We start from the raw sequence: 14598 nt of genomic DNA on the forward strand, positions 1-14598 counted from the left end.
CACCGCTGCTCCCGACCTAGTTGCTCTGGACCTGGCTGCTGCTGCTTCGGGCCTGGCCGCACCCGACCCGGCTGCTATGGGCCTAGCTGCTCTGGGCCTGGCCACTCCCAGCCTGGCAGATGCTGCTCCGGGCCTGGCCACACCAGACCCGGCTGCTCCAGGCCTGGCTGCTCCCAGCTTGGCAACCGCTGCTTTGGGCCTGGCCGCACCAGACCCAGCTGCTCCGGGCCTGGCCGCTCCCAGCCTGGCAGCCGCTGCTCCGGGACTGGCCACACCACACCCGGATGCTCCAGGCCTGGTCGCTCCCAGCCTGGCAGCCGCTGCTCTGGGCCTGGCTGCACCAGACCCGGCTGCTCCGGGCCTGGCTGCTCCCAGCCTGGCAGCTGCTGCTCCGGGCCTGGCCGCACAAGACCCGGCTGCTCTGGGCCCGGCTGCCTCGGGCCCGGCCACTCTGAGTCTGGCCGCTCCCAGCCTGGATGCTTCGGGCTTGGCTACTGCTGTTCTGGACCTGGCTGCTCCCAACCCGACTGCTCTGGGCCCGGCTTCTCCGGGCCCGGCCACTCCGGGTCTGGGTGTTCCTGGACTGGCCACCCTGGGCTTGGCTGCCTCCGCCTCAGGCCTGGCTGCCACTGCCCCAGGTCTGGCTGCTCCAGTGCTGGCTGTTGTTGCTCTGGTTCTGGCTGCTGCTGCTCTGGGGCCTGGCCGTTGCTGCTCCGGGCCCGGTTGCCAATGCCTTGTGCCTGGCCACTCTAGGCCTGGCCGCCGCTGTTCCAACATTCTGTCCTTTTTTTTTCAAACGCATTTATGTTGCAATGTTGGCTGGTGAGTTGAGTTCTGACTTAGTCTTTGATTTTTCAAGATCTTCTTTGTATTCTTTCTTAAGTAATTTTACTATCTTTTGCTCTCACTTGATTTCTTCACATTGAGAACTTTGGTTTCTTCCTCCTTGTCCTGGGAGCTCAGCAGGTTGGCCTGTGGCACCCCTTTGTTCTCCGCGGGCTCCCGCGCTGCTCCAGCCTGTTGCCGGGGTCGGTGCCTCCCAGGAAGCAGCCCCCGGCCTTGGCTCCGTTGCCCGCGCTCAGAGGGTGATGGCTCGAGGGCAACCCCCCCCCCCCTGGGGGCCCCGTTGCCCGGCTCCCTGCTGGCGCCCGGCTGGCTGGTGTCCGGCAGGGGCTCCTTCTCCCTGTCGCATTCCTCCAGTCTGGAGCTTTTGTTTTTTTTTCTCTTTCCCGCTAGGGGAGCCTAGGATCAGACTCAACAGTCTGTCCTCTGCGCGCAGTGCACGACTCTGGGGGCTCCTCTTTTCGCCACTCCCCTGGGATTCCGCCTCACAGCCCCATCTCCCCCTGCCCGAGCCTGGGTCCCCAGGGTCTGGTCCAGGACTGGGGTTCAGAGCAGTCCGGACTGAGGCACAGCGCTGCCGGAGGCTTTGTTTCTTCACGCTAGGGTAATCCAGCATCAAAGTCAACATTCAGTCCTCTGCGCACAATGTGCGCGCAACTCCGGGGGCCCTGCTTTTCGCTGCTCGCTTGGGATTCTGCCTCACAGCCTCGTCTCCCCCACCGGAGCCTGGGTCCCCAGGGTCTGGCTCATAACTGGGGGTCAGCGCTGCCAGTTCGGGGGTTTAGCCCAGGCTGGGGGTTTTATTTCCTTCCTGCTAGGGAACGCCAGGCTGCACCCAGCCCTCCTCCTCTCCGGCTGCGACCTCTCCGCGCGCGCACGTGCGTGCGAGTGCGCAGCATGTCTCAGTACCTTAGGCTTTTTTTCAGCTCCTCTGATTTTCCTTCTGGTTTTCTCTTTCCTTCTTGTTGTAGAATTTTCAGTCAGTCGACTATCTGTAGCTCTGGGCAATGTCCACTCTACATTTTAGTTGTATTCCATTGAAATTGTTGTGTGCTGCTGCGGTTAGGTGTCTACCCGAGCAGCCATCTTGGATCCTCGACCCAGAGTTCTCTTTTTTTAGAAGGCACATGTGGTTGATGCTTGCTGTATTTTTTTTAATGTTTTATTTTTATTGATTTCAGAGAGGAAGGGAGAGGGAGAGATAGAAACATCAATGATGAGAGAGAATCATTGATTGGCTGCCTCCTGCAGGCCCCCTACTGGGGTTGGAGCCTGCAACCTTGGCATGTGCCCTGACCAGGAATTGAACCCGGGACCCTCTTCAGTCTGTAGGCCGACACTCTATCCACTGAGCAACACTGGCCAGGGCCAGAGTTCTTAATCAGGATAAATCCTCTTTCATTTTGCATGGTTACTGAGCTGTAGAATTAGATTGTTATGTCACTATTTATCTTCAGATGGTAATATGACATAATGAAGACTCTGAAAGTTGAGAAACCCAAGCTCAAATAATAAGCAGCTTTCAGTGCTTGAAAACACTTATATTAAACTCCACCTGGTATGTAGAAAATGTAGAGATCAAACTTGTTTACATATGTAACACCCAATATAAGATGTAGAATCTTTTTCAAGACTTTAGAAGTTTCTTTCATCTCCCTTTCTGCTATTACACTCAGAATTTCTTAATTTTCTGACCTTTATAATCATTGATAGTACCATCAGTTCATGAAATTCTTATCAGTGGTTTTATATGATGCATTCTCATTTGTGTCTCACTTCCTTTGCTCAACATAATATCTATGAAATTAACCCATGTTATTCTTCATAACAGGATTTTATCCTTTTTTTTTTTTTTTTTTTGGTACGTGTGTAGTATTCTATTATTTGAATTTACTACCATTCTTCCATTTTCCTGTAGGCAGATTTGTAAGTTGTTTCTAATTTTAAAATATTATGAATAAAGCTACACTAAACATCTTTTCACATATGATTTTTAGGATCTATATGCTCATGTCTTTTGGATATATAAAAGTAGTAAATTTAATGACTCATGCTGTAGGCATATGTTTAGTTTTAGTAGATACAGTTTTGCATCCTTTTATCCAAGTTATACAATCACTTGCAGTGAATGAGAGTTCCAGATCCTGCAGATACTTGCCAATAATTAATATTATAAACCTACTTAATTTTAGCTAGCCTGATAAATAAGTAATGGAGCAATAAATTAGAGTTTACCTGGATAGGTGATATTGAATATATTTCATATATTTTTTAAGATTTGGATATTATTCTTTATCAATTCTTGTTTACATTTGTGTTTTCTCTTTCCTGAAATGTCTTGATTTTCTCCATATTGCTGAAGGATATTTTCTTTGGAAATAAGACTCTGTTGACAGTTCTTTTATTTTTAGACTTTATGTTTTCTAATTCTCTTTCATGAGAATTACTTTTCCTTATATATAAAGTGTTATTGGTCATTCAGAACTTTCAAGTTTTTTTCTTTGTTTTTATTTTTTAGAAGTTTGACTATGATGTGGGTGTTGATACCTTTGGGTTTATCTCATTTTGTTTTTGTTCATCTTCTTAAAATTGAGGATTTCTGTCTTTTAACCAATTGGAAGAGCTTTCAGCCATTATTTCTTTTTTTTTCTTTTTTTCTTTTAAATATATTTTATTGATTTCTTACAGAGAGGAAGGGAGAGAGATAGAGAGCTAGAAACGTTGATGAGAGAGAAACATCGACCAGCTGACTCTTGCACACCCCCTACTGGGGATGTGCCCGCAACCAATGTACATGCCCCTGACCGGAATCGAACCTGGGACCTTTCAGTCCGCAGACCGACGCTCTACCACTGAGCCAAACCGGTTTCGGCATCAGCCATTATTTCTTCAAGTACTCTTTCAGCTCCATCTCCTTTAATTTCTTCCTGGACTCTAAATGTTTGTTTGTTTGTTTATTTATTTATTTATTTATTGTTGTTGTTGTTGTTGTTGTTGTTGTTGTTATGTCTCCACTAGTTTCTGTGGTTCTGATCTTTTTCGGTTGTTTTCAAGCCCATGTTCTCCTTATTCTCATTGGATATCTTTATTGTTATATTTTCTAGTTCCCTGAGTGTTTCCTCTGTTCCATCCATTCTGCTTTCAGCCTATTCACTGAGTTATTTATTTCAGTTATTATAACTATAATTTTCATTTGGTTCTTCTTTATAGCTTCATTTTCTTTGCTGAGACTTTCTACTTATTTGCCATATCTTCCTTTTTTCCCCATTTAAGAATGTTTAAAATCACTCATGTAAAGATTGTATTGATGGCTGCTTTAAACTTATTCTCAAATAACTTTGTCCTCTCTACTGTCTCAGTGTTAGTATCTATTATTTTTTTATTCAGTTTTAGATCTTTCTGCTTCTTGCTATGAATAATTTGATAATTGAAACCTAGAAATTTTGAGCATTATGAAACTCTGTGTCTTTTTCAACCCTGTTTTACCTGGCTTTGCTTTGATACTGCTCTGGTAAGGGAAGGGTGAGATGCTATATAAGTTGTTATGCTGAATTCTTCATCTTTTCAAGAAAAGAATAGAAGTCCAGGTTCCCCACTTGGCCCAAGGTGTGTGTGTTAGGGAAGGGGGATGGATATTCATTATTGTTATAAGGTGGAGGGAGTTCTGGCTCCCTGCTATTCTTCTGCCAATATCTCCCCATGTGGAGGGAATAGGTCTGCCTTGTTTCTATTTCTTACCATTTACACCTACATGACCTAGGATTGACTCGAGCCCAGACTGACTCCCGCCTGGCACAGCCGGTACCTGGTACTGACTCCCACCTGGCAGGGTAACCCAGCACTGACTTCCGGTCTGGTCAAGCCTTCAGTTATAATAGTCATTATGACCTTGCTCTTTATTATATAGATTACTGAGGAGGGATGTGTGTGTCCATCAGCTCAGCCTTCGCTCTCTACAATCTGGGACATCCCTTTCACAATTCAGGACTGCTGGCTCCCAACTGCTGGCCTGCCTGCTTGCCTGATTGTCCCTAACCGATTCTGCCTGCCAGCTTGATCACCCCCTAACCACTCCCCTGCCAGCCTAATCAACACCTAACTGCTCCCCTGCCAGCCTCATTGCCCCTAGCTTCCCTCCCCTGCCGGCCTGCTTGCCCCTAACTATCCTCCCCTGCAGGCCTAGTCAACTGTCCTCCCCTTCAGGCCTGGTACCCCCCAACTGCCCTCCTCTGCAGGCCTGGTTCCCTCCAATTGCCCTTTCCTGCAGGCTGCCCCCCCCTCAGTTACCCTCCCCTACAGGCCTGGTTACCCCCAACTGCTCTCCCCTGCAGGCCTGGGTCCCCCCAACTGTATTCCCCTGCAGGTCTGGTCTCCCCCAACTGTCTTCTCCTGCAGGCCTGGTCCCATCAACTGCCCTCCACTTCAGGCCTGGTCCCACCCCACCCCCCCAACTGCCCTCCCCTGCAGGCCTGATTGCCCATAACTGTCCTCCTCTGCAGGCCATCTTGTGGTGGCCATCTTGTGTCCACATGGGGGAAGCCATCTTTGACCACATGGGGGCAGCCATCTTGTGTGTATTGGAATGACAGTCAATTTGCATATTATTATTTTATTAGATAGGATTATAGATACCAAGTTCTGTGAAATGGAGTTATGGAGTTGCTGGGTCAAAGGATTTGGATTTCATTCTTCTTAAAAAATAAAAAAAATATATATATATGTGCATATATATATATATATATATATATATATATATATATGGTATTGATTTCTTTACAGAGAGCAAGGGAGAGGGACAGAGAGTTAGAAACATCAATCAGCTGCCTCCAGTACACCCCCTACTGGGGATGTGCCCACAACCAAGGTACATGCTCTTGACTGGAATAGAACCTGGAATCCTTGAGTCCACAGCCAACATTCTATTCACTAAACCAAACTAGTTAGGGCAGGATTTGCATTTCTTAAGTCATTGATATATGTCAGAAAGGTTAATTTAGCTTTCACTCTCATCATGAGGTATAAAGAATGCTTATTTTCAACATTCCTGGTAATGTTGAGCATTATAATTTTTAAATATGTATGAACAAGATAGGTAAATATTTATAAACAGAGAGATTTCTTTTGTAACTGGCCTATTCATATTCTTGAGAGCTTGTTTGGAGGTTCTAGCAGGGGAGCGCAGCTACTCGTATACCCTTGATTGAAGACCGGTCCTCTCCTCTTGGGGGAAAGTCGTCCTCTTCGACCGAGCGCGCAGCTTCGGGAGGGACGCACATGGATCGGTGAGGGAGGAGGGGGACACCCGCCTAGTCAGCCAGATCAGCCGAATCAATCCTGATCAATGGGGTGACAGATGTGGCAGCCAGATTGCCTTCATATCCTTCTTAATCACTTTTCTATTACTTTACCTTTTCCTTTTGCCTTGGATGAGCTCATTAAATATTAAAAAGTACCAATTCAGCCCTACCCAGTTTGGCTCAGTGGTTAGAGTGTTGGCCTGTGGACTGAAGGGTCCCAGGTTCAATTCTGGTCAAGGGCATATGCCCGGGTTGTGGGCTTAATCCACAGTAGGGGGCGTGCAAAAGGCAACCAATCAATTATTCTTTCTCACCATTGATTTTTCTATCTCTCTCCCTCTCCATTCTTCTCTGAAAATCAATAATAATAAAAAGTACCAGTTCATTATTTGATGTAGAAAGGTTTTTAATTTTATTGTATTCTGGGTTTCATATTTTTATGTGTTCTGGGTTTTATATTTTGCTTAAACATTTCCTGATATTTTAATAATTTCCTCTATTTTATTTTAGTTTTTTTATTAATTTAGAAAATATTTGGATTTTTAATCTATCTTGAATTTATTTTGTGACTGGTAGTTTGGTAGCCAATTGTCCCAATACCATTTATTGGACAATCTATTCTTCTCTTTCTTATTTGAAATATGTTCTTAATTATATACCCATAGGTAATGTTCTGGACTTATGTTTTATTGGTTTATTAATCTTTACTAAACTAGCAAATACTATGTTACGTTAATTAATTTGGCTTTGTCATTTGTTCTAACATATGGTAGGGCAAAGTCCTTAAATTAAATTTGAGATAAATTTGCTTCTTTAAAACTTTGAATCTTCCCACTCAAGAACAGAGTTTATCTCTCCATTTATTCAAGTCACCTTTTATGTAATTTTTAAAATGTTTGCGATTTTCCTCTCATATTTCTTTATATTTTAAAATGTTTATTCTTGGGTATCTTATGTGTGTTGTTGATATATAAGAATAATTTTCCCAAATATATTTTACAACTGTTTATTGCAGGTCTACAGAGAAACTTCTGGGTTTTTTTTGTTTGTTTGTTTTTAGAGAGAAAGAGGAAGCAGGAGAGGAGAGGGAGGAAGGGAAAGGAGAGAGAGAGAGAGAGAGAGAAAAAGAGAGAGAGAGAGAGAGAGAGAGAGAGAGAGAGAGAGAGAGAAAGGAAGGAAAAGAGAAAGAAACATTGATAGGTTGCCTGGGACCTGGAATGGGGTCCATAATCTGGGTATGTTCCCTGACCAAGAATTCAACCCGCCACCTTTGGGTGCACAGGATCACACTCTTAGCAACTGAGCCACACCAGGCAGGGTGAAACTACTGATTTTCATGTTAATCTTGTTACCAAATAATAATTAATTCCATAAGAGGTCATTATATTTCTATTCCAATCACAGCTCTGTCTAACCTGAAGCATCCATCTTATATAAGAACTGCTTTAGAAATTTTAACCCTGCTATTCTGCTTCTGTAAATGCTTGCTTGTTTAAATAATAAGAAAAATAAGACTACTTGCACTTCAGAGAGACCATTAAATCTTCCCAGGAAAAAAAAATTATCAGTGCTGGCACCTGGCCAGGCCTCTGAGTGAGGTCTCAAGGCCCCTGCACATAGGGCTCTTTAAGAACTTGCAAAGGAGGCCAGAAACACCCCATATTTGGGAGACAAAGGAGGTAAAAACATATAAATAGGGAAAGTTCTTCCATGTTGGGGCCCAGAATTTGAGAGACATTTTCCTCTGGACCCACGCGTAATAAATGTAACTCCATCTCTCTAAGTATTGCTTGATTCTTCTCCGGTTTTCTGTAACAAGCCCAGTGCCTAAGTATAAGAATATCTGGCCAGTTTCTTATGTTGTTGTTTTTTTCCCCAATTGATTATAGTATGTCCTCTGAATAATCTTACCATCTTTCAAATAAACAAGAGTCTTTTTATATTTATTTTTCTTGCTTTTGTGCAAATGTCTAGAACCTTCAGAGCAATGTTGAATAATGTTGGCAAGAGCAGGCGTTTCTAGGGAGTTTCCATTATTTGGACAATCAGGGCTTCTCCCTGAAGGAAAAGGTCCCAGCAAGCTCCTTAAAACTAGGTCATTGCTCAGGAATGTGAATCCTTAGCTGGAGTACAGTTTGAGGCAGCAGAGCTGGCCAGGTTCCTTAGGACTGGGCATCCACGCAAGAGGGGTTCCATGGTGGGGTGGGGGCTTCCTTTGCAGGGAGGCCAGGAACTGTGGGGCGTGTGGATGCACCTTCCACAGGCTCCCAGGCTGCACACAGCTTTTACTCCCATGCCTAGGGCTCCATGACAGCCTGAGTGGGCTGACTGCTATGCTGGAATTCTGGGTGTGGCTGCCCTCTCAGGGCAGAAAATGGGCTTGTGTTTTGAGGGCTTGGCAGAGAAAGGCTTGGGGTGGATTAGCGTCAGGGGAGAATGGCTGGGGACTATTGACCAAGCTGTGAGGCTGAGTGCAAGAACAGTATCTACTTTTTCCCTGATCCCAAACACCTCTCAAGGAGTCAGGAGAGGAACAGACAATCCCTCCTCCTGCTCAGGCTCCAGTATCTCTGTGGTCTTTCTTGGGAGGAAAGCAGAATCCAAGGTTGGTGTGGTGCTGAGCCGGTGGTGACCTGAGTTTTCAGCTGTGCTCAGCAGCATCCTTACTTGTGCCCACAGGCCTGTCCTCACAGTCCTTCCCTGGGCTGTGGTCGCAGGCAGGGGAAGGGGAAGGAGGGGCAAACCTTTGGCACCAGAGTCTGAATTATGCCTGCCTTTCAGGCTTCTCCGGGCCTCTCAGTAAACTGCACTGCCTCCCCATTCCTCCTTTTTGAAACATTCCTTGGGCTTTCATAAAAGCCTTTACTCTTGACTCTCTTTCTATTTTGGGCCCCTCTCTCCTACTAGAAAGCTACTTGCAGAACTCTTCCACCTCCGCCACACAGTCTGCGTTGTTCTTGAGAGCCCAGACTTCTCTTCCTAATTCTTACTCCTGGAGATACTGTTGGCCCTACATCCTCTGACTTCACATTCCTCCATTCAGTCAAAAGGGATAAAAAATATTCTTGGGAGGGGTGGAGGTGGGGCGGGAAGTCCCAGAAATTCCACTTTGAATCCCAGTGAATGAGTGATACATAGGCAAACCTTGTTGAAGCCTATATAGGTGAGTACGACATTATTTATTTATTTATTTATTTATTTATTTATTTAAATATATTTTATTGGAAAAATACCATAGTGAGGAAACCAAGATGGTGGCATAGGATAGATACCTAAATTCAGCCTACCATAACAATTTTAAAAAAATATATATTTTATTGATTTTTTTACAGAGAGGGAGGGAGAAACATCGATGAGAGAGAAGCATCAACCAGCTGCCTCTTGCACACCCGCTACCGGGGATGTGCCCACAACCAACGTACATGCCCTTGACTGGAATCGAAACTGGGACCTTTCAGTCCACAGACCGACGCTCTTTCACTGAGCCAAACCGGTTTCAGCTACCATAACAATTTTAAATTTACTGGAAAACAGGAAACATCACCCTGAAAAACCACCCTGAAAAACCAGACGACGGGCTGAGTGGAAGCTCTACCATCTAGGAAAGGAAGAGAAGGGATGCTGAGCCTCAGGAGCTGTGGAGGTCTGGAGATCTGTGCATGCAGAGATCTGTGCACATGGAAAAGGCTGCTGCTGATTCACTGCTGGCTTATTCCTGGTGCGTGGAGAGGGTGGGCAGCTAATGCTTGGCTGGCTTTCTTGTTTGGGAGGAAAATAAAACAACACTATTGCTCTGATAGACAGCCCCAGGCAGGGAGAGGCTGGACTGTCAGGCAGTGGGCAAAGCTCTCTCAGAGGTGCGTGTGGCCAGCAGCCATTATTGCAGGACTCAGGAACAGGACCCTCTTAGGGAGGGGCTGATGGGAAACCAAAGCTTGTCTACGCCACCCCGAGACTTTGCCCCACCCAAGCAGAGCACAGAAGCCCTCCCAGTAGCTGGCTTTCTCATTCGGGAGAAAAAAAACTCCCAATTGCACCGAGAGACAACTTTGAGCTGGGAAAAAACTGGCTGACAGGGAGCAGGCAAAATTTGAGAACAGCATTTCCCCAAGTGGTGTGCATGCCTGCAGCCAGTCTTGTGGGACTCGCCGCAAATAGGACTTTCCTAAGGCAGGACTGATGGGGAACCAAAACTAGTCTGTGCCACCCCAAGACTCCTCCTCATCCAAGCGGAGCACAGAAGCCCTCCTAGCTGACACTGCTGATCCTCACAGCCAATTGGCTTGGAGATCAATGCTTCCCAGGGATACTAACAAGAAGCAAGGCTTAATAAGACTACACACACAGCCCACAAAGGGCTGCACCAAGACTGTCACCTCAGGTAACTGGGAAGGCTGTGCTATTGGGCTCTGCTAGGACATCTAGCACAGAAAACTATTCCATCAAATCAGGGAAGCAGCTAAAATGCAGAGAAGAGGCAGGATACAAAGGAAGGAAATGGAGGAAAGTAGAATGGACATTGAGTTCAAAACCATAGTTATAAGGTTTTTCAAGAATTTCCTAGAAAAGGCCAATAAAATAAGACCTTTGAGGATATAAAAAGGAATCAACTAGAAATAAAGAATACATTGTCTGAAATAAAAAAAATATTATACAGAGTCATAAAAATAGACTGGAAGATCAAAAGAATCAAGTCAAAGATTTGGAACACAAAGATCCAGAAGACACTCCTCTGCAGAAGCAAGAAGAGAAGAGAATCCAGAAAGTTGAAGATAGTGTAAGAAGCCTCTGGGACAACTTCAAGTGAACTAGCCTAGAATCGCCCTGAGACTCTGCCCTACACAATCTACAAACACACCCAAGCTCCAAGCAGCGGATTTTGCATATGAATGGCCTTCTCTATTGCAGTTTAACCTAGCAAACTTGCAACCTGGTGCAGATAGCTCCAAAGCTTCCAAACTCCAAACAGGGAGGAGAGGACTGTGGTTCTCACTGTAGCTCCTGCAGAGTGGCCTCAGACAGTAGCTGAACTGCACCCCATTGGAGATCTGGAAACTAGTGTATCTAGTGGTCAGTGTGAAACAATATCAGATTTCAACAACTCTCATAAGGGACACATTCAAGAGACAGACTCAGTGAGCACCAAAGCCCTATGGGAACAAGTCCTCCCCCATAAACGTGTCTCTGGCACAGAAATTCTTCCATTATAGAAAAAGCAGGTCCTCACAGCCAATTGGCCTGGAGATCAATTCCAGTGACACCAACAACAATCAAGATTTAATTACAAGGGTGTACACACAGTCCACAAAAGTGTGCACCAAGAGTGTCCACATCAGACATCTGGGAGTCTGACTCATTGAACCATATAGGACACCCAGGCCCACAGAGCTTTTCTACCAACACAAGGAGGCAGCAACAATGCTGAGAAAAGGAAGGAGATCTCAAACAATAGAGTTTTGAACTCTATATCCAATCTTTTATTCTTAGTTATAAGGTTTTTCAAGAATTTCCTAGAAAAGGCTGATAAATTTAATGAGACCCTAGAGGATATGAAAAGAAATTAAACCAACTACAAATTAAACATACACTGACTGAAATAAAAAAATATATAGAGAGATCCAACAGCAGACTAGAAGAATGCAAGAAACAAGTCAAAGATTTGGAATACAAAGAGGCAAAGGACACTCTTCCAGAGAAGTAAGAAGAGAAGAGAATCAAGAAAGTTGAAGATAGAGCAAGAAGCCTCTGGGACAACTTCAAGTGTACCAACATCAGAATTATGGGGGTGCCAGAACAAGAGAGAGAGCAAGAGACTGAAAATCTCTTTGAAGAAATAATGACTGAAAACTTCCCCCACCTGGTGAAAGAAATAGACTTACAAGTCCAGGAAGTGCACAGAATCCCAAACAAAAGGAATACAAAGAGGACCACACCGAGGTACATCATAATTAAAATGCCAAGAGCAAAAGACAGAGAGAATCTTACAGGCAGCAAGAGAAAAACAGTCAGTTACCTACAAGGGAGCATCCATATGATTATCAGCTGATTTCTCAACAGAAACTATGCAGGCCAGACAAGAGTGGCAAGAAATATTCAAAGTGATGAATAGCAAGAATCTACAACCAAAATTACTCTAGCCAGCAAAGTTATCATTCAGAATTGAAGGGCAGATAAAAAGCTTCACAGATCAGAAAAAGCTAAAGGACAAACTTGGAAGCGAGGGAGAATCCAAGATGGCTGCGCCCAGGTGAACACCTAGCCGCAGCCGCACACAACAATTTCAATAAAATACAACTAATATATAAAACAGACATTGCCCAGAACTACAGGAAGGTTGACTGACTGGAAATTCTACAGCGAGAAGCAAGGAGAAAACCAGAAGGAGGCGCAGAGGAGCTGGGAAAGCCCAAGGTACTGAGACACGGCGCGCGGAGAGGACAGAGCCAGAGAGGAGGGGGAGGCGGAGTGCCTGGCGGTCCTTCCCTAGCAGAAAGGAGATAAAACTCCAACTGTGCTGGGCCCCCGACTGCTCTGAACCTCAGTTTTAGGCCAGACCCTGGGGACTCAGGCTCAGCCATAGGGAGCCGGGCTGTAAGGCGGAACCCTGGGGAGTGGCAAAAGGAGGTCCCGGAGGCGCGCACACTGCTTGCAGAGAAGGGATGGTCGGCTGTGCCGCAGGAGTGCCCTGGTGGGAAGGAGACTGGGGCTCCAGACTGCTCTGAACGCCACCTCCAACTCCACTTCCAACTGAACTGAATCCCAATACCGGGCTCATAGGGGGAGAGCATAGACTGTTTGGCAGCAGGCGAAAATCGAGGGCACCTTTCTCTCAGAGGCGCTGGCAGCGAGCACTGAAGGACCCGCATAGGGCGGGGCTGACGGAAGCCAAAGCTGCAGGCTCCACCATGAAACCCATCCCATCTGTAACTGCGAAATGCGACCACAAAATAGATCACAAACGAAAGAAATGGAGGACAAAAAGCGTCTGGATATAGAGTTCAAATCTACACTTATAAGGTTTTTCAAGAATTTCCTAGAAAAGATGGATAAGACCTATGAGGATATGAAAAGAGATCAACTAGAATTAATAAGGAGTCATCAAGAAATGATAAGGGATCAACAAGAAATAAAGAATACGTTGTCTGAAATAAAAAATATTTTACAGAGTCCTAAAAACAGAAGGGAAGATCGCAAGAATCAAGTCAAAGATTTGGAACATAAAGAGCCAGAAGACACTCCTCCACAGAAGCTAGAAGGCAAGAGAATCCAGAAAATTGAAGATAATGTAAGAAACCTCAGGGACAATTTCAAGCGAACCAACATCAGAATTATGGGGATCCCAGAAGATGAGAGAGAGCAAGATATCGAAAACATACTGAAAGAAATAGTGACAGAAAACTTCCCCCACCTGGTGAAAGAATTAGACTTACAAGTCCAGGAAGCACACAGAACTCCAAACAAAAGGAATCCAAAGAGGACCACACCAGGACACATCAAAATTAAAACTCCAAGAGCAAAAGACAAAGAGAATATTAAAAGAAGCAAGAGCAAAGAAGGTAGTTACCTATAAAGGAGCACCTATACGATTGTCAGCTGACTTCTCAACAGAAACCATGCAGGCCAGAAGGGAATGGCAAGAAATATTCAAGGTGATGAATAGTAAGAACCTACAGCCAAAGATAATCTATCCAGCAAAGTTATCACTCAGAATCGAAGGTCAGATAAAGAGCTTCACTAATAAAAAAAAAGCTAAAGGAGTTCATCAACACCAAACCAGAATTATATGAATTGCTGAAGGGGGTTCTTTCAGAAGAGAAAGTAAACAAAGATAAAAATTATGAACAACAAATATGTAACTATCAACAAGTGAATCTAAAAACCAAGGAAATTAAAAAAAAAAATCTGATGAACAATATTAACTGTTGAATATAATAGAATCAGAGGTATGGAAGGGGAGTGAACTGACGATTCTTGGGGAAAAGGAGAGAGGGGGGCGTGGGAAGAGACTGAACATAAACTGTGCACCTATGGATGAGGACAATGGGGAGTGGGGAAAGGGCAGAGGGTGGGGTGGGAACCTGGTGGAGGAGAGCAATGGTGGGGGGGAAAAAAGGAACATTTGTAATAATACGAACAATAAAAACTTATTTTAAAAAAATAAAAAATTAAAAAATTTAAAAAATTTAAAAAAAGAAAAAAAGAAAAAAAAGAAAAAGCTAAAGGAGTACATCACCACCAAACCAGTATTATATGAAATGCTAAAAGGAGTTCTTTAAAAAGAGGAAAAAGAAGAAAAAAAGTAAAGCTAAAAATTATGAACAACAAATACATATCTATCAACAAGTGAATCTAAAAATCAAGTAGAATTAAAAATCTGAGGAACAGAATAAACTGGTGAATATAATAGAATCAGGGGCATAGAATGGAAGGGGTTTGATAATTCTTAGGGGGAAAGGGG

Source organism: Pipistrellus kuhlii, unplaced genomic scaffold (assembly GCF_014108245.1).
Source record: "Pipistrellus kuhlii isolate mPipKuh1 unplaced genomic scaffold, mPipKuh1.p scaffold_m20_p_1, whole genome shotgun sequence".
Taxonomy (NCBI): Eukaryota; Metazoa; Chordata; class Mammalia; order Chiroptera; family Vespertilionidae; genus Pipistrellus; species Pipistrellus kuhlii.